The 24816-nt window shown below is 35.3% G+C and overlaps 2 long non-coding RNA genes and 1 pseudogene across 2 annotated transcripts; 2 read left to right on the top strand and 1 right to left on the bottom strand.

The window, feature by feature from the left end:
• LOC107639125 lies at positions 680 to 18233 on the bottom strand (annotated as a pseudogene).
• On the top strand, positions 1883 to 24502 carry LOC110270973. Its single transcript, XR_002360836.1, has 3 exons — positions 1883 to 1895; positions 20121 to 20124; positions 24302 to 24502. It is a non-coding gene; the product is annotated as an uncharacterized LOC110270973 (long non-coding RNA).
• LOC110270974 lies at positions 6310 to 6785 on the top strand. The gene is made up of 2 exons (XR_002360837.1): positions 6310 to 6590; positions 6626 to 6785. It is a non-coding gene; the product is annotated as an uncharacterized LOC110270974 (long non-coding RNA).

The following is a 24816-nucleotide window of genomic DNA, read 5'->3' as shown; positions in this document are numbered from 1 at the left end:
TGATAGCATCATAATAATAGAGCAATGTCCTTTTATAATTTTTTTCATTTTGGGTCAAGAACACATGAACATAACTGAACTTTCTCTAAAGAAAAGTGTGGACCAATGACATGGCTGCTGTAAGTTGGTGGCAGTGGAGGTGAAGGGTGTTTGGCAATGGTCAAGAAGAGTGGGATTCAAGATTAAGAGAGGTGAATTTTCTGAATTATTAAGATTGACATTGAAAATAAAAGAAATAATAATGGGTAAAATTAGAATTAAAATGTTGACTAATGGTTGACCGTCTAAAATTTAATGATAAGGATAAAATTAAAAATTATTTCACACATTAAAGACAAAATTGAATCGAATTAAACGTTAGAGGTATTTTTGAAAAATTTAGGAGACAAAAAACATACTTTACCCTTAAAATTAATATACATGATTAGATAAATATGCAGATCTAGAAAAATAACTTTACACCAAAGTTCTGAAAACCGAACCGATTATCGAACCACTTTAGTTACTGGTTCACTGGTTCATAAGTTCAACCGGTTCAACCATGATTGAACCAAAAAAACTGTTTTATAATAAAATAATAAATAAACACATTAAAACATAATTATAATTTAATATAAACTTTAAATATCATTCAAATTAAAAGTACTATATAAACTAGAATGTTATTATCTCATTCAAATAACAAAACCAACCAACTAAATATAAAATGCCAACATCCAAGTTTATCATCAATCATATTTATTCATATTCACAATTTTATCACATTCATTCATATTCACAATCCCTTGCCTTATTCAGCAGCACAATCCCTTGCCTTGCAACCTCAAGTGTCAGGGTTCTGTGCTTTGTGCTACAAACATTCCATGGCCCCGTTTCCCAAACTGCCCCTTTCTGGGGTCGCCATCAAACATTCCTAGGGGAAGTTGAACCGAGAATAGGTTGAAAAGAGCTCTATCTAGCTCCTCTTCTTCTACCTTCCCTTGTTTGATAGCAGCTTGAGTATGTCTAAGCATGTATGTTCCACAATTAATGCCCACACCTAAAAATAAACCAATAACAAAAATTGTTTACTAAATTCAGTGAAACCATTCATCCACTTGAAATGAAAATGCCAAATAAAATACCTGCTCTGAGAACATCAGCAACAGCATCCTCTACTGATTTTGCATACTTCTGATATTCATAAACAGTGGCCACTACATGTTACGATTTAATATTAGGAAGGATACTAGTTATGCCCATTAGAATTTGGAAGGCGCTCAATCCATTTGCCAATTCGAAAAAATTCAAAATTGCGTTCTATCATTGTTACCAACCGGATATGCGTCCAATCTTGCCAGAAATTTGCTGAAATGAAGTTGCAGAATGGAAAATTGAGTGGGAAGAGATTAAAGCTAGACTAAGGCAACAACAACAACCACCACAAATCAATCAAGAACCAACCAAATCTTAGCTATCAATAGAACAAGAAATCGCAGCAGCATTAACATGAATTCAAGAAAAAAGAGAGGCTGAAATCGATGCAAATTCAGATTCCACAAGCAATTTAGCAACAAATCCAACAACAGATCACAAATTCAATTTCACAAGATCAGTTCACAAATCAACAAGTCCAAAATATGAAGTTGATGAAGAAGAAGAATCATATTTCAATTTTGAATTTCAACCACAACAACAATAAAAATCAACAGAAATTGTAGATCAAGCAGGAATTCAAAATTCAAATCCAGAAATTCAATAAAAAATAACTTTACAACAACAACAAAGCTTGTCCCACTAGGTGGGGTCGGCTACATAAATCAAACGACGCCATTGAGCTCTATCATGTATCATGTCTACAGAGAGACCGTTTACATGTAGATCTCGTTTGACCACCTCATGGATGGTCTTTATAGGTCTTCCTCTGCCTTTCACCACTTGTCCATCTTCCATTTCATCCACTCTCCTGATTGAGTGTTCTGTCGGTCTTCTTCTCAAATGTCCAAACCACCTGAGACGCAATTCTACCACCTTTTTCACAATGGGTGCTACTACAACTCTCTCCCTTATTTCTTCGTTCCTTATTTTATCCAATCGCGTATGACCACTCATCCATCTCAACATTTTAATCTCTACCACACTTAGCTTATGTTCGTGCTCCCCTTTGGCCGCCAAACACTCCGTACCATAAAGCATTGCCCATTTTATAACAGTGCGATAGAATTTATCTTTAAGTTTTAAAGGCACTTTTTTGTCACATATAAACCAAATGCACTCCGCCATTTTGACCAATCTGCTTGGATCCTATGATTTACATCCTGTTTAATTTCTCCATTATCTTGTATGATACACTCAAGATACTTAAAACTTTTAACTTTTCGTAGGATGTTTTCTCCAATCTTCGCCTCTATATTAGGGTTTTTCCTTCTCAAACCGAACTTACATTCCATATATTCCGTCTTGCTATGACTTATGCGTAGACCATACACTTCTAGAGCTTCTCTCCATAAGTTCAATTTTTTATTTAGGTATTCCCTTGACTCTCCCATAAGGACAATATCGTTGGCAAAAAATATGCACCGTGGCACAAGCTCTTAGATGTGCTCTGAATACTTCCAAGACTAATGTGAAAAGGTATGGACTTAAAGATGTACCTGGTGTAATTTTATACCAATAGAAAATTCCTGTCACATCACTTTGAGTCTTCACATTAGTTGTGGCCACATCATACATGTCTTTAATTGCACGAATATATGCGATCCTTACTCTCTTCTTTTCTAAAACCTTCCATAAGATCTCCCTTGGCACCCTATCGTATGCTTTTTCCAAATCAATAAACACCATATGTAGGTCTCTTTTATTACTACGATACCTTTCCATCATCCTTCTTAACAGGTATATCGCTTCGATGGTGGATCTGCTTAGCATAAATCCAAATTGATTCTCTGTTACTTGTGTCTTTTTTCTCAACCTTCGTTCTATCACCCTTTCCCATAACTTTATGGTATGGCTCATGAGCTTGATCCCTCTATGGTTTTCATAACTTTGTATATCCTCCTTATTCTTGTAGATAGGTACCAATGTGCTCTTTCTGCACTCATCAGGCATTTTCTTTGACCCTAAAATCTCATTAAAAAACTTGGTTAACCAATTGATGTTTTTTCCTCCAAAGCCCTTCCAAACCTCAATCGGGATATTATCAGGTCCTACTGCCCTGTTATTTTTCATCTGTTTTAGAGCCTATTTTACCTCGAAGGCTCGAATCTTTCGATAGTAATCAAAGTTTTGATTTTTTTCCCTTATGCATAACCGACCAAGGCACGAAAGAGTCTTATGTCCTTCATTAAATAACTCGTAGAAGTAGCTCTTCCACCTTTCATTAGTCTTCTCCTCTTAGACCAGCACTTCTCCATCCTTATCCTTTATGCACTTAACCTGATCCAAATATCTCCTTTCACGGCTCTTTGCGATTCTATATATACCTTTTTTTCTTCTTTCGTGTCCAAAGACTGGATGAGACCCTCATATGCTCTTGTTCTTACTTCACTTACAGCCACTTTTGTCTCTTTCTTAGCCTTCTTATATTTTTTCTAATTATCTGCATTGCAACATAAAGACCACTCTTTAAATCACTCCCTTTTTATCTTTATCTTTTCTTGTACACTCGCATTCCACCACCAGGACTCCTGTCTCTTGGTCCTATCCCTTTAGATTCACCAAAACTTTATTTTGTTGTTCTTTTAATAACTTCTGCCATCTCCCTCCATATCTCTTCTGCGCTTCCATTCCATTCCACTTTGCCTCTTTTCCTACCCGTCTTAGGAAGCTTCTTTGTTCCTCACCTTTCATCCGCCACCACCTCGTCCTTGGGTTCTTCGTATGATGTCTTTTCCTCGACTTTTGCTCAATGCGAAAATCCATTACAAGCATCCTATGTTGTTAAACTCTCTTCCGAGATAATTTTACAATTAATGCAAAATTTTCGGTTGACTCTCCTCAATAAGAAGTCGATTTGAGAGCTTGTCATGCCACTTTTATAGGTTATAAGATGTTCGTTTCTCTTTTTAAAACATGTATTTGCGATGAGAAGGTCAAAGATTGAGGAAAAGTCCAAAATAGTTTTACCATCGGCATTAATCACCCCGAAACCATGGCCTCCGTGAATACTTCCATACCCAGTCACTTCTCTTCCAACATGACCATTTAAATCTCCTCCTAATAAAATTTTATCTCCCGAAGGCATGTCTTGGACCAAACTCTCTAGATCCTCCCAAAACCTTATCTTGTGTTGTTCGTCCGAACCCACTTGCGGTACATAAGCACTAATCACATGAAAAGCACCTCCCTCCACCACAAGTTTGATAGAGATGATCCGATCTGCCACCCTCTTGACATCCACTACGTCCTTCTTCCACTGCTTATCCACAATAATTCCAACCACATTCCTATTCTTCACCTTTTTTGTATGCCAAAGTTTGAATCCGGAAGTATCTAACTCCCTAGCCTTCGCACCAACTCATTTTGTTTCTTGTAAGCACATAATGTTAATCTTCCTCCTTGTCATAGTGTCCACCACCTCCATGGATTTTCCTGTTAGAATGCCTATGTTCCATGTCCCAAATCTCAACCTTTTGTTGCTCCGACTTTTACCTTTTACTTTGTGAACTAGCTTATTTACCCTCGTCCGTTCACGAAATCGCGGGAACCGTTGCTCATTTAAGACTATATCCGGACACCGATGTAGTGACTCTTGCTCATTTGACACCATACTCAAACCATACAGCGCGTTGCTTCCGGGCAACGACCTAGCTTTAGCTCAATAACGTCTTTGATTCATGTTATGAAGATTCGACTAAGTTTTTATGTTGGTTGTTGAAGACCTAACACAACCCTCCTCCTTTATCCGGGCTTGGGACCGGCTATGTACCTCAAGTGTAACATAAGCAGAGTTTCAATAAAAAATAACTCTAAATCCAAAAAATCAAGTACGCTTAGAGACAATTGCAAAGAAAGTAGCAGATCGCAACAATAGTGGGGAAATCAAAACAACTTTGAAAGATTCAAGCAGAACCGCTTTTAACATGGGGTCTTCAACAGCGGCTTTCAGCGGGGTGACTTCTCTTTTCTCGCAGATTCGGTCTCTCTCGCTTCCTTCCTCACGTGACAGCGACGACAATGGCTTTGCCTAGCTGCGGCGGTGATGGATTGGCAGCAATGGAGGCACGGCGGCAACGCAACAAAGGCAGGCTCCCTCCTCCCCTCCGGTGGCTGCGATTTTCGAAGGCTGACTTCGTGACGGTTCGTGGCTGCGCGAACAGAGCTAGCTAACGTTAGCACAACGGAAGTTGCGACGGCAGCAATGGCTGGATGAAAGTTGTGCCGGAAGCTCAAGGTGAGTCAAACTGGAGATGTGAGAGGTGAGTGGAGGCTCGAGAGGAGAGGGGTGAGTCCGTTAGTGGGTCTGTGCCTCTATCGGTGACTAGGGTTCCCCTTTGGCCCTTTCAGCATGCAAAGCGCAGCGTTTTTCCCAAATTTCAAAAACTGGTCGGGTCACGTTTCGGTTCGACCGATCAGTTCCCGGCCAATTCGACGGTCCAACTCCGATTTTCAAAACTGGCAGTTTTACTTTCTGTTCGAACCGTATTTGTCAGCGGTTTTTGGTTCAACTGATTTGACTGGCTGGTTCAAACTGATTTTTGGAACATTGCTTTACACCCTGATTATTGAACTCGTAAGTTAGACAAATAAGCATCGACATAATACCACTAGCACCTAAAGTTTGATAGAATTGGGCAGCTCAAAATATTTGTTAACTGGTCTAACTCAATTCCTTTGCTCAAGCTAATCCACCACCTCAAATGTAGCCATCGACAGTAAGGTTTGCGGTTCCATCACTCAACCATTACTGAATCTCGATAGCAGTAACCACGAGAGACATGGAAATTTTGCCTAGACCCATTAGGAGTTCCGTCAATGCATAGGAAATAAATACATTTCAATACTATTAAGTTAAGTGAAATCGATAAGACAGAATCCGTATTAGACCACTTCACTTATTTTAGTGTTCCCCTTCGCGTACCTTTGAATCCACAAGTACCTGCAGAGGACCACGAGATTACCCGATTTGGTACCGCTCTCGCGGCCCGCATCGAAACAGTGCTTTATCCCTAGATGTCCAGTCAGCTGCCTGCGTTAGCAGTAACCACCCAAGTAGTAGAAAATAAAGCAGGAATAACTCAGTAAGAGGTGTATGTCATCGGAGGATCCAACCGCATCTCCATAGTTTTAGACAAGTAATGACAGCAAAGACAAGCCATTAAAACTGTTGTCATTTATAAAAATCAATCATTTCAGTGCCATTTATATGTGGAATGAATGGATAAATTTTGTATAAATCATTTCTTTAATTTTTCCAGGTGAAGGGGTTTGAACTCGTGCACAATCATTAGCATATTATGTTTCACATCTTGAGATTAGGTGCAACGCAATTTCACTGTACATGAGATTATCAGTTCCATTGAGCTAGGATTTCTAGGAAGAAAGAAAACCTAGAGACATCACAAGCTAATCAGATCCATTTTGTTACTAAGCTGATATCAGCAGTTATTCCAGTTTAAGCATAACATCATTAATATGCCAAGCATAGTGTTAAGGCGACAAAGATATAGGAAACTTTTGGGAATTTCAAGGCCACTTTAGCAAGTTACTTTATTCTCTATGGATGTAAAATGGCAAAGCTTAACATAATAAAAGTATATAACTGCCCAAAATTATCAAATCACTAATGAGATGCAAAAATAAAGAAAGTTTTAATTACCTGTTTGGCAAAACCATCAAGAATTTAATTTTTCACAGCATAATATTGAGGAGCCAGCTCAGTTAACCATAGGTAGTCAATTCTGCTTACATTCCGAACGTACTTGCTATTAGTTTGAACAAGTTCATTAAAAATAATACACTCTGGTTTTTGCCTGAATAATACAGAAGATGGGTGGATTTGCACCACCAGACCACTTGCCAAGGCCCTGTCATGACGCGACAAAGCAGAAAGTTGTTTCCATAATAAGTAAAATAAATATCTGAGTTGAACACTATATACAGTTGCCAATTAGCAAACAAGTCAAAATGCTAAAGAATGAAAATATAAAATTCCACAGGAGTTTGAACTTAATAGAGGGAATAGACAACAACCTGTATGTGCCCTCAGGCTGCTTTATGGCCGCATTGAGGAAAAAGGAAGCAGCAAGACATCTGCGGTACTGAAGCATATCATCTCCACAAGAAGCTAGATTCAGCCCCATTTGTTCAGCATGTACACTAATTTGCCTGCAGTAGTTATCATAGATGAGAATGCATAGAGTAGATTTCAAGCAAGACAAGGAAAATTACATTCATCCCTACCCACATTTTTTGACCAGTATGCACTCACCACCCCCGCATTGTACCAATTGTTCGCCTAAATAATACACTTAGATTCCTGGTATTAATGTAACTATCAAATCTTTATACATGTGCCTATACCTGTATCTTAATACTTTTTATTTTGTTTTATTTTACTTTACTGAATTGAAATGACAAAAATTCCCTACATAACAATGTTAAAAGAAAAAGAGCCTTTGACATTGTTCTTCTGTCGCTACAAGTTCTCTATGCATAAAGATAGTGGAGTTAAAAATGACTTTATATAACTTATTTAATGTCATTTCAATTTAATGACAAATAGAGGAGAGGTGAGTGCATGCTATTCAAATAAAAGGATGGTGCCCGTAATTTGATAAACCTCGGGCTGTGAGTGTAATTTACCTTCAAAGATATCACGAATTTGCGACATTTAGATTTAAAATAAGAACTACCTGTGGATGTCACGAGCATGTCTAAGAGAACGACTACTAATAAAATTATCCTTACACCACTTTTTGAAAGCCTTTTCAATTTTTGCTTTACCCATTTCTATTGATCTCTTCTCTAAGAAATCATTAGATGCTCGATACACATTAATCAAAGTAATGTGGTCTCCCTCCGGACTAGAGAAGCATTTTATTGCAATTCTTGCCTAGTAAAAAGATGAGAAAAACAGTAATTCAATTGCATGCAAGGAATAGACAATGAATGATACCTGTAATTATACCAACACTAGAATTTTCCTACAGAAATTCATTGCTTATTTTATAAATCATTTATACACTATCTACACATTCTGTTAAATAGTCAATAGAGGGGTAGACTATGGAAGTATACAATCAATGATTAATATTCATATTTATTTGTCGGATTTAATAAATTTTTGGTCCCTACGAAACACCTCTTATGTTTTGGTCCCTAAAATTTTTCTGATTTTAGTCGAGTAAAATTAAAGTTATCTATTTTAGTCCTAGTTTGTTTTGTTAAGTGCTGAACTGGCAGGTTAAATGCTGAAGTGGCAAGACATATCACATCAGCAAGCAAATTAATTGTAGGTACTTAAATGACCAACTTTGAAATTTTACTAAACGAAAACCCAAAGAATTATAAGGATAAGAGGAAAAAAACACAGGAATTTGACCAAAATCCTTTTAAGCCTTGTTTTTCATAGTAACATCAAAAGAGAATATAACAGATACGCAGTAGAATTAGAATTTGTTATTCAAACCTCTACTTGCTTTTCCCGAGGAGCATAAAATATGGATTCCACAAACAGCATTGCTACGGTTATCAACATGTCTTCTAAGCAGTTATACTGACTAGCTAAGATAAGAGCTTTGGAATAAACAGGGTCCAAGGGCAGCTGAGCCATTTGATGCCCAACAGGATCAGAGAGCTGACAGTCATCTGTTAGAGCACCTAGTGAAAATAGCTATTCCAATGATTTGATAATCGCTGTCCTGTTCAAACATGAAAGGGAACAAGCTTTTAATAATGTTTTGCATAGTATATTAGCATATAGAAACAGTAATATATATATATCCCTTACCCTGAAAGAGGCTACTTCAGTTCAACAGTACAATACATGATACAGCTTACAAGAGATCAAAACAAATTTCAAAAGCTCACTAACCAGGGATGCCAGAAGAATAATTCACTAATATATTATCAAAGAGATCAGAAATTACATCTAGTCAAACAGAAATTTTTATTTATCTCATGTATGCTTCCAAATAGTGGTCATTGTACCAAGAAGTATAATGTGCACCACAGTGCAAACAACCATATATGTTGTTCTCAGGTTGCACTATGATAATAAGTGAAATGAACCATTAAAACTCATTTTTACTACCTTAGAAAGTGGTTGTGGTTGATGTTATATTGAAGAGAATAGAATCATTTGGGTCTGTTTGGATTCAGAAAGTTGTTTTTTTCTTCCAAAATTAATCACAAAACTCCACCTTCTTTATTTATTTATCAAAAGCTAAAATATTGAGGTAATGTGCATCTTGATTCCTGAAATTGATTAGATGGGTCAATTTGATTCCCAGCTTTTCAAAATGACCAACTAAGTGTCCCACTTTTAGAAACAACGAAACTTTTGTCTCATATCCGTTAGGGTAATGCTGAAGTGAACATTTAAATGCCACCCCGGTACTATAATAATTTTTAAATGTGTAACACTTCTTAATTGTATTCAAATGGTATTTTAATATTGGTTCATAGGTCTTAATTAAATAAAAATTGATACACATCAATAAGACACATGAACTAACTTCAAGCACCATATTGACCATAATTAAAATGTTTCCACGTCGACTAGCTATGAACATGGGAATCACATTTCTGAAAGTGGGGGACAGAATTTGTCATTTTGAAAAATAAGGTACTAAAATGACTCATTCATTCAATTTCAGTGAGTAAAACAGGCATTACCTCTGAAATATTAGTTGGAACTTGGAAGAATTTGTTCAGGAAAGGGAGAATTCTACCATTGTGCCATCAAAAACCATATGTTAAAAATAAAAAGGATTCACCATAGACATATCTAAAAAAAATGCTACGATAAATAATTATCAGCAAAAATGGAGCACAAAATACTGATATAAAATCAAACCCTAATATGTCATCAACACCCAAGGCCTTAAGCTGCAAAATCACATTAGATAGGTTGCACCGCTTAATCTCTGGCTTTGTCGAATCCTCAAGCTTCTCGAATTCACTTTCTGGATATAGACGAAAGCATTTTCCAGGTCCTTCACGCCCTGCACGGCCACTAAACAACAAAGCTAACAATCAGTTTGCTCGTACTTAATGAAGAATTTTGTGTATATGTTAATTTCAGTAAGATAGTTTAGCGAAACTAACTATGCAAATGGCATCACTCATTATAACCAACATATGATATGTAAGAATTGCTACGCATAAAATCACAATTAAAGAATGAGCTATGATACAGAAAAGAGAGTTCAAGACTTGAAAAGGCATCATAAAGATAAAAGAAATGAAAGGTTACATCACTCAGTTTAATTTCATTTTCTGATAAAATATATTACAAGCTTTATAATAAAGAGATTCCCAATGGACATGCATAGCAAAAAAAAAAAAAAAAAACACATGACATAAACAAATTGAAAAATATACCAGAAATAATATGCTAGATTTGCATCTAAAAAGTCTTTGTTTAGCAATGTCGTGTGATGTGAGGAAAAGGTTTTCTACACTAAACTACATTAACACTGGAAAACTGACATCCTCGGTTAAACAGAGAAAAGCTTGTCAGGTTTTTGTTGACTAAATTAAAGCAACAATCAACATTAAGCACACTAAAACAGAATCTTGCACATACCTTCTTTGCAGTGCCTGGGATTTGGATGTAGGTACTATAATCAAAGATTCCATGTCTTTTCCAGGATCATAAGAGCGTGCTTTGACAAAGCCAGGATCTATTACATACTTTACTCCAGGAATTGTTACCAATGTCTCAGCAATATTAGTTGCCAATATCACCTAAGAAAGAAACAGAAAGATAACTTGAATGCAACTATAAGCAAGTGAGTACCCATTCGATAAAGATTATTATTTAAAATTTGCATTAGATCTCATTAAACAGGTGATGCCCAATAATTTTTAAAAAATAAAAAAATTATAGTGTTCATAGGGATTATGTCTAGCCGAGTTGAAATTTACCAAATCATAGGAGGTAGTTGTTATGGAAAAGCTGGTAGCACTTACAGTGAACCTTACTTGAAAATAAATTATATATGAATTTAAAAGCATGTGCATATGCATATTCAACTCTAAAATGAGGCCACCGGCATTTCACTTTAAATTGTAGACATGGTCAGACAAAACAGAATGCTTCACAATATTTAATGGAAACCTAGACCAAATCTATCAATCATTTTAAATATGTGAATCCAATTTTACAAACGTCTAACTTAAATATATTTTCCCTTTAGTTTTATTGAATCAGTTGAGAGACAGAGCAAATGAAAGATGAATGCAAAGATGAGATACCTTGCGAAACCCAGACGGAGCTGGTGCAAAGACCTGCAACTGCTGCTCAGATGGAAGAGCTGCAAATATAGGCACAACTTGAAGCTTCTGACTCCCTTCAGGAAACTGAGTGAGTCTGTTATTGATAAGCTTTTCAACTGATTCAATCTCTTCTTGACCAGTCAGAAATACTAGTATATCGCCAGGGCCCTCCTTTGAATGAATCTATAGATCAATGATATGAGTTTAAGCAATAGAGCTATGAACTTTGTTTCTCAGTCATCCATCACTCACTACATTGTTATAACCGTATACCATATGATTTAATTTATAATATATACACGGCAATATCGCTGGATGATTCAATGCACTAATGAGAATGAATGGAGTGAGCCATCGCATGAGTTATGAAGCTGTAAATACCATAAATGCATATGTAGAAACCAAGAGTGATGCATTGTAAAATATCTAAAGATTTCTCATTACAATCAAATAAAATATCAATTGCATTATATTAGATTAAATGAAGTGGTTATTAATTAAACCTATCACCTGGAAAATTGTTATCAAGGAAGCATCTAAATAATCTTCTTCTAGATGGCATGTGTAAAATATATCCACAGGAAATTGTCTCCCTTGGATGTGAACAGATTTGGCACTGCCAAAATACTCGGAGAAAGTGTGAGCATCAAGACTAGCAGACATAATTATTAGCTTCAATGGAGCATACTTTTCGTGGTTATCCTTTTTAAGAAAACTGCTGCTCTGACCACCGTATTCTTTCTCCAGTGACATGCCAGCATTCACAATCTTTTTTCCAAAGTTAACGCCCTGATCATCAGCAACAGATCTTGACCGAGCAGATTGTACATTTTTTAGCAAGGCCAGCAAGACATCAGTGTGGACAGTTCTCTCATGTGCTTCATCAACAATTATAACAGAATACTTAGAAAGATATGGATCCAACAATGCTTCCCTATAAGTATAAAGAAACACATAAGCTATCCTATACAAAAAGCTGCACTTACAATCTACAGAAAATAGATATTTCAAATTGAAATCTCCTTAGCTGCTTAAAATCATATACAACTAAAATCCATGTCAAAGAGGGTGATTTGTGAAGAACGTGGTTTGGTTAGCCCATTCTTAAAGAAAACAACTTAAAACAAATGGCAGAAAGACACCTCCACCAAAGTAAATCATAATTTCTTCTGTATTTTAGTATTGAGAAGAGCAACAAATTCTGATTGGCCAAGTTCCCAGTAAAAGTCTCACAAAATGAATCTTACTGGAAACGGAAAAAGATATCCAAACATCCATGTTACACGTATACCTTAGAAGCAATCCATCTGTCATATATTTAATTCTTGTTGAGCTGGAAGTAGTATCATCAAATCTAACAGAGTACCCAACTTTCTGGCCCAACTCAACACCACATTCTTCAGCAACCCGTTTTGCAACTGTAATGGCAGCTACGCGTCTCGGTTGAGTTATCCCAATCACTTTTCCATCACGACAAAATCCAGCACCAAACAGGAACTGTGGAATCTCTACATAGTAAAATGGAATATATAGAACATGGTGAAAATCTGCTATACCTAAAAAAAAGCCTTTTTTCCTTTACTTTTATAGAAAAACTAAATCATGAATTATATAAAAAATAAGATGCGACCTACGTGTAGTTTTCCCACTTCCTGTTTCTCCAACGATAATCAAAATATCATTCTTTTGGACCTCTTCAATGAGTCTTTTCTCAACTACAAGAGTACACAATGATGACAACAAGCATAATCCGGATTATCACAACACAAACCGAAAATAACTAGGAAAAACATAACAAGGAAGAAAAATATAAAATCAAGCTCAGCCAATACCAGAAGCTATCGGGAGAGACTTCCTCTGCTGTGCTATCTTTTGCCTCCTGAAAAAGGAAACAACTATAAATGTTAAAAAACAACAAAAACACTAAAAGTGATTACAAATGTGATTCTCTCATTCATGGGTTTGGAGGAAATAATGAAACTTGACATGTATTGCAGAAATCCATACCGTGCAGAGAACTCAGTTTGACGATTCTGTTTTTCATTAGAGAATTTTCCGGTAGAACAAGGGTCATTGCTTCTCTTAGCCATGGAAGGAATTTCAACAAATCCAAAACTGTTAATTTGGAGATGTGGCAGTGGCTACCACTGAGATTTCAAAGACTTGCTACAAAAGAACAGCAAAGAGGATACCGAGTTAGGGCCTATCTGATATATTCTGCTACCAGTTTTTTTATATTCTGCTATCCAACTATGAAACAATTACAACAGATCTCTAGTTAGGCCTCAAACAATGATCTTCCATAACAAAAATCTTATTATGAATCGTGAATCATACTATCTCTCAATTATTAAGTCAACATGGAAAAAGCACTTCAGTCAAAGCAGCAATGCCAGAAAATTGCATGAGATGATTGATATTTTGATAAATATAAGTAACTATTATATTATCAGTATGATGTAATTTACATAGCATACACATAAATATAAATATACGTACATATATATACAGATTTTCAGAAATATGATATTATCCATAGTTGTCAAAACTGAACCGGTGATCAAACCGGTCAGACTACTAGGTCACTGGTTCAACTGGTAGATTATTGGTTGAACCAACCGAGACAATCCTACTAAAAAAAAGTATAAAATAGTCAAAACTTATATTAAATTTTGAAATACATATCTTCACCAACACTTTAACAACAATCAAATCTCAATCTCTAAAAATAACTAATACGAAGATAAACATAAAATTAGTCAATACTACAATAATATTTTAATTTAACACAATAAGAGTGACAATCAATTAGGCAATTAGCAATCAATCCAATTAAGCAATTAACAATCACACTACAGGAACAGAGCCTATTAACAATTAACAATCAAATAGGCAATTAATCAATTCTAACAGAATCTATTAGCAATGAACAATCAATTCTAACACAGGCTATTATCTAATTCTAATCACACTATCACATTGACAATCTATTAGACAATTAACAATCACATTGCAGCAACTTAGCCTATTAACACTTAACAATCAATTAGGCAATTAACAATCAATTCTAACAAGAGTTTCAACCGTAATTCAACTGAAAAATTATTTTATAACAAAATAATAAATAAATTATAAATAAACACCTTACATCATAATTACAGCTAGTACAATTGAATCACAAAACATAAAACAACATCACTAAAAAAATCACAAAACACAACAGCACAATTAATCAATAATCATACAATCTAAACACAACTAAGTCATCAAGATAGTCACAATACAACACGTTACTGTATAAAAATCACAAAACGCAACAGCATCACAACAGAGCAGCCATAGTTAATCAATAATCAATTAATCATTCAATAATTTTAATCTAAAGCACAATTAAGTCATCAAGTCAGTCACAATCTAAGTACAATTGAGTTACAAAACCTAGCAGTACATCACTACATATAAAAAACACAAAACAGCAGCACAATTTTAATAAAGACTAACAAGGTTAACCAGTGAACTAAATCAACTAATCCTTCAATGATTCAACCCAAACTAAGAAAACAAAGTAACAAATGCACAATACAGCATCGGAGCAGAGCTAACCATTTAATGATTCAAATTTCAATCTGAGTGCTACTAGCAGAATCCCAAACAAAAATCAATGTTTTGAGCAAAGAATGAAGAAGTAGGGGTGTTCGCGGTACGATTTGGTTCAGTTATTTAGAAAAAAGTCATCCAATCCAATTGTTTATTAAAACTGCCGTTTGGTTTGGTTCGGTTTTTTCAATTAATTTTAAAAAAACCTGTCATACTATTTCACAAAGTCATAACATGAAATCATACAACACAATAACTAACAAAAATCTTAATACAATGAAATTCAACGACAAAAGAAATTATAATACGCCAATTGAAGTCATTAAAAGTTCAATAGTCAACACAATAAAAGATAAAAATAAATTTTCAGCAACAACAACAACAACAATAATAATAATCATGATGCACCAGTGATTAACACGGATTGAGGAGATGCTATCTTTACATTGGTACCTTTGTTAAGAAGACAAATATTTTTAATAGTGATAATGCAAATGAAATAGAATGCAGAATAAATTTAAACTAATAATACCTTCTTTCATGTTCACAAATCCAACAAGGACTTCTAATATATGTGCACCTTCAAATCTAGTTAGCACATTCAATCAGGAAAGGATTCAAGTGCTCAACACAAAAAAAATATCAAATTCAAGCAAGCTCATATAAACTAAAACTAGAATAAACAAAACTAATCAAATCAAGAAGCTAATACTATTTAAAAGGTAAAAAAGAAAAATTAGCCAAACAAAACAAGGCATGTCATAGCATCACAAATTCACAATCCAAGAAAGACACAAACAGACAAACATAGCTAAAACCAAAATCATAAACACATAATTATACAATTCACAGATTCATAAAAATAGAATTAAAAATCAAAATTATAAACACCTAGTCATATAAAATCATAAGCAGAAACACAACAAATAAAATTATTAGCAATTTCAAAAAATAACAACAAATTACACAAAACTTTCCGCAAATTTTTGCTTCAAAAGTAACCCCAAGTTACATTTCATAAGATTAATACAATAGAAAGAAAGTACGATGAACGATTAATTGAATTATTTGAACTAATGCTTCTGGTCAAATTACCAAAACCACAAGCATAAGTGCATAACCATCAAAGCCATGAAATTTCCTTTGTTATACAATCTACACAAAATACAGTGATTAAACATGGCATGATCCACACATAATTAGCATCGATATATAATAAACAACCAATCGAGCAATTATTTTAACAGGAAAAAATATTGAAAGCCAAATTACATGATTTCTTCAACGCAACATGAATCAAATCGTCAAATTCTATGAGTGATAAACCCTAGGATTCGATAAAACAAGGTTAGAAGGAATGCTGAAAGGGAAAAAGAAAGAAAAACTAGGTGGAACATTACCTGGTTGAAAATTAGGGTTTGTGAAGGGTGAATTGGATGGAATCAAATATTGGTGACTCCTCTCAAGTTTTGGAAGAAACGAAGAATGTTGTTCGTGGAGGATGACGCAGCTCCTGGTGCGTGGAGGAGGCGGCGGCTGCTGGGCGTGGAGGACGACGAGGAAGGGAGGGAGAGACAGATGCCCGCCGAGGAGAGGGAAGCACAATGAGGAAGGTCGGAAAAGAAAGTACCACGCCGGGAAGCGAGAAGAGGGAAGCGCGACGAGGAAGGGCCACCGAGAGGGTGCTGTCCGGCGACGTTATTGGCTGAGAGAACGGCGGCAAAATAACCGTTTTATAATAAAATAATAAATAAAATCAAGCTCATTCACAACTGTTTTATTTGCAAAACAAGGTCATTCACAACATGAACTAATACTAGAAAGAAAATGAAAGCTTTCATGGCCAACTATAAAGAATTGCTTGCATATTTAGAAAAGAGTAATTACCTAAATTTTGGTTCAAAAGAAACAATTTGGTTTTCAAAAGTATATACATTATTCTATCTGACATATCTCTAAAAGAAAAGAAAAGAAAAGAATAAACTACTCTACTTACTAGTTACTACCACATGTCACAAAATTTGATACCTTCTATCTACCAATATGCAACAATAACTAACAAAGGCTATGGGATCAAAGGCATACAAATCACTACGACTTAGTGAGGAATATAAAAGAATATATTCACACATCAACAAACAAAATTACGAGCATCAACAAACAAAATTTTGACATCCAATTTAAAAAAAAAAAGAAAAACTAAAAAGTCAATTCCTAAAGTGGGCCACAAGATTTACATCCTTAATCATCATCGGGCTAACCTCAGAGAAGGTCCAAGCATGGTGGTAGAATCTCTTTGGAAGCAGGGATTGCGCTATACTAAACCAATAGGTGCAGTTTTAACATGGCAGGAACAGTTTTAACATGGCAGGTTTTCATCTTCCACTCAATGAACAATTTATTAAATCAACAACAGCAAAACACAATATTACAATCAAAAGGTCAAGAACAACACCAAAACAATAATTTATCAAATTAATAAGTTAGTAAGATCAATTAAAACTGAAAATCAAAATAACAAGAACAATTAAAATTTTAAACTACAGCAAACCAACAACAAAATAAGAACTAGAAAAAATACTAATCATGAAAACAACAACCAAATAAAACAATAACTGAATAATTAATGCAAGAAAGAACAAGAAGAAGGAAAAAAATACCCTAGGATGGAGCAATTCTGAAATTCAAATAGTACAGGGAGAGGGAGGAGCTTTAAAACGCGACAGAGATGACTGAATGGAGGCTGAACAACGGCAGAACGGTGGCTGAAAGGCGGCGGAACAGAGGCTGAACAGAGGCTCGAACACACGGCGTAGAGGGCTGAACAGAGGGCTAAGCAGCTCGAACAAGGGTTGGCCAAAAGGGCAGAACAAGGGTTGGCCAAAAAACAGAGGCAGAAGCTTGTCCAAAAAGGAGGCGGACGCGCGGCGAACAGGGGCGACGTTGCGCCAAAGCTGTAGCAATGCGGACGGCGGCGGTGGCTGAACGTTGAAGAACGGCTACGAGATGGAGGGTTGCTTCGGTGCTTCCTCCAAGCTGCATTCGAGTTCTCTTCTCTGCGTTCTTCAGTGTGTTCATTTAGAGGCCAAAGAGAGGGAAGTGAGGGAGTGAGGGACGAGCTCAATGAGAGGAAGGAGGAGAGTGGCTGAGTGAGACTGTGAGAGAGGAGAGGCCAAGAGGGTGCTGTGCATTTTGGGTAAGGGTTAGAGTTCCTCTAACCAACGGCGTCGTTTTGAGCAAATTTCAGAAAACCGGTCAGGTCCTGGTTCGGTCAACCAACCGGTTCGACGGTCCAACAGCGGTTTCTGAATCTTCCGGTTTTGGTATATGACCGATTCGCTTTTTATCCCAGTTCACGGTTCTATCGGCCAGTTCGAACCGATTTTCAGAACCTTGGTAGTGGCGGCTACTTGGGGTTGGGGGTTTGGTTTTTAGGATTTTTTAAGTAACCGGTTCGGTTCGGTTAGAGTTTTCTCTATTAAAATCGAAAACCAAACCGCAAAAAAAAAATAGAAAAATATCATTTTTTTGTTTTTTCAGTTTGTTTGGTTCGGTTGGTCAATTTGGTTCGATTTAGATCGGTTTTGAATACCGCTATGAAGAAGAATAGAAAACGAAAATTAAAATAAACTAAAGCCATTGCCTTTGTTCTGAACAGTCTGAGCAAACAATACAATTCAATTACAATATCACAATAATCCACAGCAACCCACTCCAACCAGTAATCTTAACAGCCAAAATTATTCAAAATTATTCAACCCAGTAACAAGTAACAACAGCAAGGTTCACAGATTAACTAACAATAATTATTCAAAATTATCCACAGTCCTAAACAACAATAATGAAAAATTACAGTTCACATATTAACTAACAACAATTAGTCAATTATAGTTACAAAAAAAATTAATACCTAGAAGCTAGAACAAAGTAGACTGAGCTAAAGGGGGACAGGGAGCACGGCCGAAGGGATGACACGGCTGAAGGGACAGGAGCGCAATGAAACAAAGAAGGTGCCTGCGGAGGAGAGGGATGTTGCGACAGTGGCTGCACAATGGAGGGTAAGGAAGTTAAGACGGTGGCTAGATGGAAGTGAGGGAGTGAGGGAGGAGCTCGATGAGAGAAAGGAGAAGGAGAGTGGCTCAGTGTGAGACGAGCTCGATGATACTCTCATCCATACCTAAAAATTACCAACAATCCAATAACAATACAGTGAAAGTGTTGAACAGAGCTGGCGACAGGAAATGGTTGCACGACGGACAGTGGCTGCGCGAACAGAGCTGGCGGTGGTCTCGATTTTCGAAGAGAAAAATGGCGGTATTGGCTGGACAAAGGTTGCGCCGGTGACTTCGAACGGCCCGAAGTTGCGACAGCGGCGGTGGCTTTAGAAGTTGCGTTGGAAGTTGCTTCGCGTTCTCCTTCTGCCCGTTGTGTACCAGAGACTAGAGAGTAGAAGGGTACCAGGTAATGGTAACTGGTTAGGGAGTTAGGGTTCCAAAATCCAAACACAAAGTGACAAAACGCTGCGTTTTTTTGCAAAATTCAAAAATCAGCCGGGTCACGATTCGGTTTGGCAATCCATCACCGGTTTCGGCTTCTATCCAAACCATCTTTAGCAACGATTTTCAGTTTGACCGGCTAGTTCGAACTGGTTTTCAGAACCTTGATAAAGACCACACCATTATTGTTGCGAAAAAAAAAAAAAGAGTTTCGGCTTCTATCCAAACCATCTTTAGCAACGATTTTCGGTTTGACCGGCTAGTTCGAACTGGTTTTCAGAACCTTTATAAAGACCACACCATTATTGTTGCGAAAAAAAAAAAACAAACCATTATAAACAATGGTAATTTCCGGACCCTCAAAATTGAAATTAAAAATAAGGTGCACCCCCATTATAAATGGTTTTCAGGTGAGAGATTTTTGAAAAGTTTCGTTAATTTGGAATGGCTTTCAGAAAATATTTTTATTAGAAGAATCATAATATCATAACCACAAAGTAAACTAAATAACTAAATATCAATATCCAAACATTTTTCTTTCCAAATTCAAAATTAGCAAATAAACACAAAATCTACCGTCATCAGCATAACTAAATTAGTAATTAGCAAAGTTCCATTCAATAAATTCAAATCTCCAATTCAACAAATTGATAAATTCAGGTCTCATCATAAATTCATGACCAAACAATTAGTCAATTACATTACATACATAGCATTATAAGAGATCAGAGCTTACAAACACATACAATTAACTAATTGTTTTTAACTAAATCATTTTGTACACAATAAAAACTAAATTAATCAAATCACATTTTTTATGAACAACAGATTAACAACGAAAAGAGTAAGCAAGAAAAATTAAGTAACCTTCAGTGTCTTCCAACGAGCAGAGTACGAAAGAGGAGCAAGAATGTGACGCGGAGAAGCTAGCGACACTGCGTCCTTCTCCTTATAATTACAACGCAGAGAACTAGTAGAATATGAGGGAGAGGAAGCAAGACTGCCGGCGACGAGCATGCGAGGGACGACGAAGTTGGACCAGGCGACGCGACAGACGACGAAGCTGGACCAGGCAAAGAGGTTGGCTACGCGACGAACAGGACCTGGCGATAGGTGACAAAGCATGCGGGACCAGGCGAAGAAGCTGGTGACGCGAATTAAAAAAGTTGGCGAAGAACGGCGGGACGATGGCGATGAGAAGAACGGCGGTGGCAATGGAGGCTTGGGTTTGTCACCTCTTTTCTTTCTTTGAGAGAGGGAAGCAGCTCCGTGAGAGTGAGAAGGTTAAGGCGCCGCACTGAGCTCCTCTGCCGTTTGGGGAAGGGGATCCTTCGCTGAATTAGGGTTCTATTTTTCTCTTTTTTTTCCTTGAAAAATCAAAATGATAACCGTTAAAATTATTTTTGAATCGGTTCGAATTTCTCAAACCCATCGAATATCTAATTTTAATAAAATCGGTCTGGTCAAATTGATTTTCGCCAATTCTTTTCTTTATTCAATTCTATGTTTTGACTGGACCTGTCCTATAACTGGTTCACTAGTTCGGTCTAACTAGCCAAGTCGATCCCATGTTTACACCTACAATATTATCCTTAAAATGAAGTTTATTGACATCTGCAAAATTCAAAGAGAAGGAAAATGTTTAATATAAAACACTTTTTAAAACAAGAATTTTTCAGCACCTGCTGAAATGAGGTGGTGAAGGAATCCAATGAGATGTGTTGGCATTGTTGTTGAAAGAGCAGACACATCCTAAAGAATAACAGTGGCGGCAAAAGTTTGTTAAAAGTATATAATGATTGTTAATGATTTAATGAAGGTAATTATTTTTGTTGGTTTTTGTTGTCATTGGACTAGGTTGAGAAGGTGAATTATTGGTCAAAAAACTAATTTTAGGCTATCATATGGGCATGCTATTTTGAGCATGAAGATCTATTGAGTTGAAAAAGTATTTTTATATTTTTATTTTTAAATTTATAAATTTAATATCAATAATTAAAAAATAAATTAATATTAATTTTTAATATGATATATCATCTCATCATATTATACACTATTATTTTTTCTTATTATTTTTTTTACATGTATAACTATTATTGTCTCGCCATCGTTGTTGCCTTGTTTTATTCTCATTCTTTATTTTGTTCTTCTATTAACCCCAACCGCAATCAATTACCACCATATCTTTATCGCAGCTCTCATTTGTGTTTATCACTTTGATCCATACATATCCATTGCGTTAACTTTTGCGTTGTTTAAAATTTTGTTAAAAGAATTATTTTTTTTTGTTTGATTTAGATATCTAGATGAATAACTATTATATAGATACTTATTTTTCATACTTGTTTGTTAAGTCATATTTTATCATTTTAAAAAAATGTAAGATACCAAACATTCAAAAAAATTTCATAGAATAATTAGATAAAAATAAAAAAAATTATAAGTTATTTATTTTTTTTAATATATAGAATAATTAAATTTAAATTAATTTAGGTATAATACTAAAATTATTACGTTGTTACTATGTATAACAATGAAGATATAAATTTATAAATATTTGTAAATTTATTCATTTTTCAATTATAAATTTATAAAAATTTATATTTAAATCACTCTTTCTTTCGCATAATTTTAATAGCTAAAAAATTTTATTTTTTATAATTTTATATTCAACATTTTAAAGTATCTTTAGTTTTATTATTCTTTTAGAATTTTTAATTTTTGTTATCATTATTCTTTTTTCTTATCATTATCTAATATATGCATCATTACCACTCTTATATTGGGTTGTTCTCTCTTTCTTTCTCCGTTTTTTATTTTCTTTCTATCTTCTCTTCAATCGCAATTAGTTACCACCATATGTTAGTTCATAATAATTACACTCGGGAGTGAATACTACTTTAAAAATAAAGTTAAAAAAATCCTCGTAACTCTTATGTGAATCATCTACACTCCTATAAATGTAATGAACGAGTAAATTTAACTCTTTTTATTATGAGTATTTTTTTTATTATCTAATGCATACAAAGTCACATATTTTTATTTATGATAAAAGTTAAAAATTAAAGTTAAATGACATTAGTATTTTTTAGTTTAATAAAATTAAAATAAAGCACAAATATAAGGATAAAAACTAAAAAATAGATGGCTCTAGAAAAGGATAATGTTAAATTATATGTCATTATATATGAGAACAGTGATTTATTTTATTTTGTACCAAATAATAAAAAAGTTAAATTTTATGTCCATTTTTTATTACTTATTTTACTCATTTATAGTTGTTTAAATTAGACTTTATAGTTATTCACTTATGTTTCCTTCCAACAAAAAATAGTTATGAAGCAAGGTTCAGAAAACTGGACCGAACTGACCGGTTCGACCGATTTAACCGTGAACCGGCGATGCAAGCGGTCAAGTCCTCCTCTAATAACCGCTGGAAAATCGGTGAACCGGCCAAAAACGGCCGGTTGGGCCGGACCACTGACCGGCCGGTTCCTCTAAACGACGCCATTTTTTAATTATTTTTAAAAAAATGAAACCCGACCCGGACCCACTCGTGAACCACCCCCCCTTCTTCCCCCATTCATTCATCTCAGTCTCACAGTCTCACTCCACTCGTGGTGAACCTTAGCCTTCTGAAGTCTGAAGCATTCCCAGCCCAGTAGCCCTCCATCGTTGCCGCGGTTCTAAGGTCGTCAGCACCACCGCCGTCGCCTGTTCCTCAGCACTGTCGCTTCTTCCTCTTTCCCGTGTCCGGAACCTAGTCACTCGGCAGATTCTCTTAGTCTTCGCTGGCCTCTCGAACCCAGGTGAGTGATTCCTCGTCTTTATCTTCTCTGAACTTCCTCTTCAATTTTTGTTCCATAATTCTTCAATTCATCTTGGGTCTTGGGTCTGCGTTCTTCATTCTTCGCCTCTTCGGTCTTCTTCGGTCTTCAATTTCTGTTTGTTGTTTATTATAAGAAAAAAATAATCTTAAAATTAAATTAATTCCGATTTCTATTTTATTATATTCCAAATTCACCCTAGGAGTTTTTTTTCCTCAGTTGATATAGAAACATGAAGACGTTCTTAGTTTACCCGTTACGCGATTTTTGTTCAATTTATTGCTGTTTTAGTATTTTGCACTTTTGCTGCTTTGTAATTGTTAATTTACTACTCTGTTTTAGTCCAGAACACCTAATATGCTAGAAACTTACTCTGTTTTAGTCCAGAACACCTAATTTGTTACTCCGTTTTAGTGTTTTGTTAATGCTGGAAAGTGAAAACTTACTCTGTTTTGCAATATTGTTGAATGGCTGAATGCTGTAGGCAGAATTGCTGATATGGTCTTGTGTTGTGGTTAAGAACATGCTGTTAATTTTCATTGTGTTTGGCTCCTGCTTTAGGTTAAGAACATGGTTAATTTTCATTGTGTTGTGGCTGTTTTTAATTTCATATCTGTTTTATTAATTTCAGTTATGGAAAATAGTATTAATCAAGAAGCAACTGCTGATAACAATGCAAAAGACACAATATGATCCAATTGATTATGAAACCATCAGTCAAGTTGACTTTTGGGTGACTGAAGAGGTTGTAGAGAAAGAGCCTGATCTTCCTAGTAATGTGGATGACTTATTGCGTGAGTATAGTATATTTAGTTTCTAATGATTTATTAGAATGTTGTTAGTTTATAATATAATGATAACATGTGTATTTTATTAGGTGAAATTGATGCTGATTTATATTAAAGTGGCAGTGGTAGTAGTGGTCTTTATGCTGCATCTCTTGATTCTTCCGCTCAACAGGGTGGGAATGAAGGTGAAGATCATCCCACCGAAGCAGATTTGCAACAGGTTCTTGCGGATTTTGATGATTGATAAACCATGATGTTGGGATTAATATTTAGATATGCTTTTATTACTATTTAACTTTTAAGTTTGGATTTTGATAAGATCATATGTATTTGGTTGATGATATTTTATGTAGTGTTTTAAATTTCGAAGATATTTTAAGATTTATATTAGACTATAATTATATTTTAGGATGTTTATTTATAATTTATTTATTATTCTATTCTAAAACGGTTTTTCCGGTTGAACCACCGGTTGGACCGATTAGACAGTGAACCAGTGACTAGAGCGGTTTGATGACAGGTCCGATTTTCTGAACCTTGTTATGAAGTCATTTTTATTTTTTTAATATGAGTACATCTATTATATCATGATTTTAATAATTAATGCAAAATTTAAAAAATTAAATAAATATATATTTATTTTGATTACATTCAACAGTGAATTATATGTATTTCTATAGTGAAAAA

This window comes from Arachis ipaensis, chromosome B04 (assembly GCF_000816755.2).
Source record: "Arachis ipaensis cultivar K30076 chromosome B04, Araip1.1, whole genome shotgun sequence".
Lineage (NCBI taxonomy): Eukaryota > Viridiplantae > Streptophyta > Magnoliopsida > Fabales > Fabaceae > Arachis > Arachis ipaensis.
The sequence above is the reverse complement of the archived record's forward strand: the minus strand, read 5'-3'. Positions and strand labels throughout refer to the sequence as shown.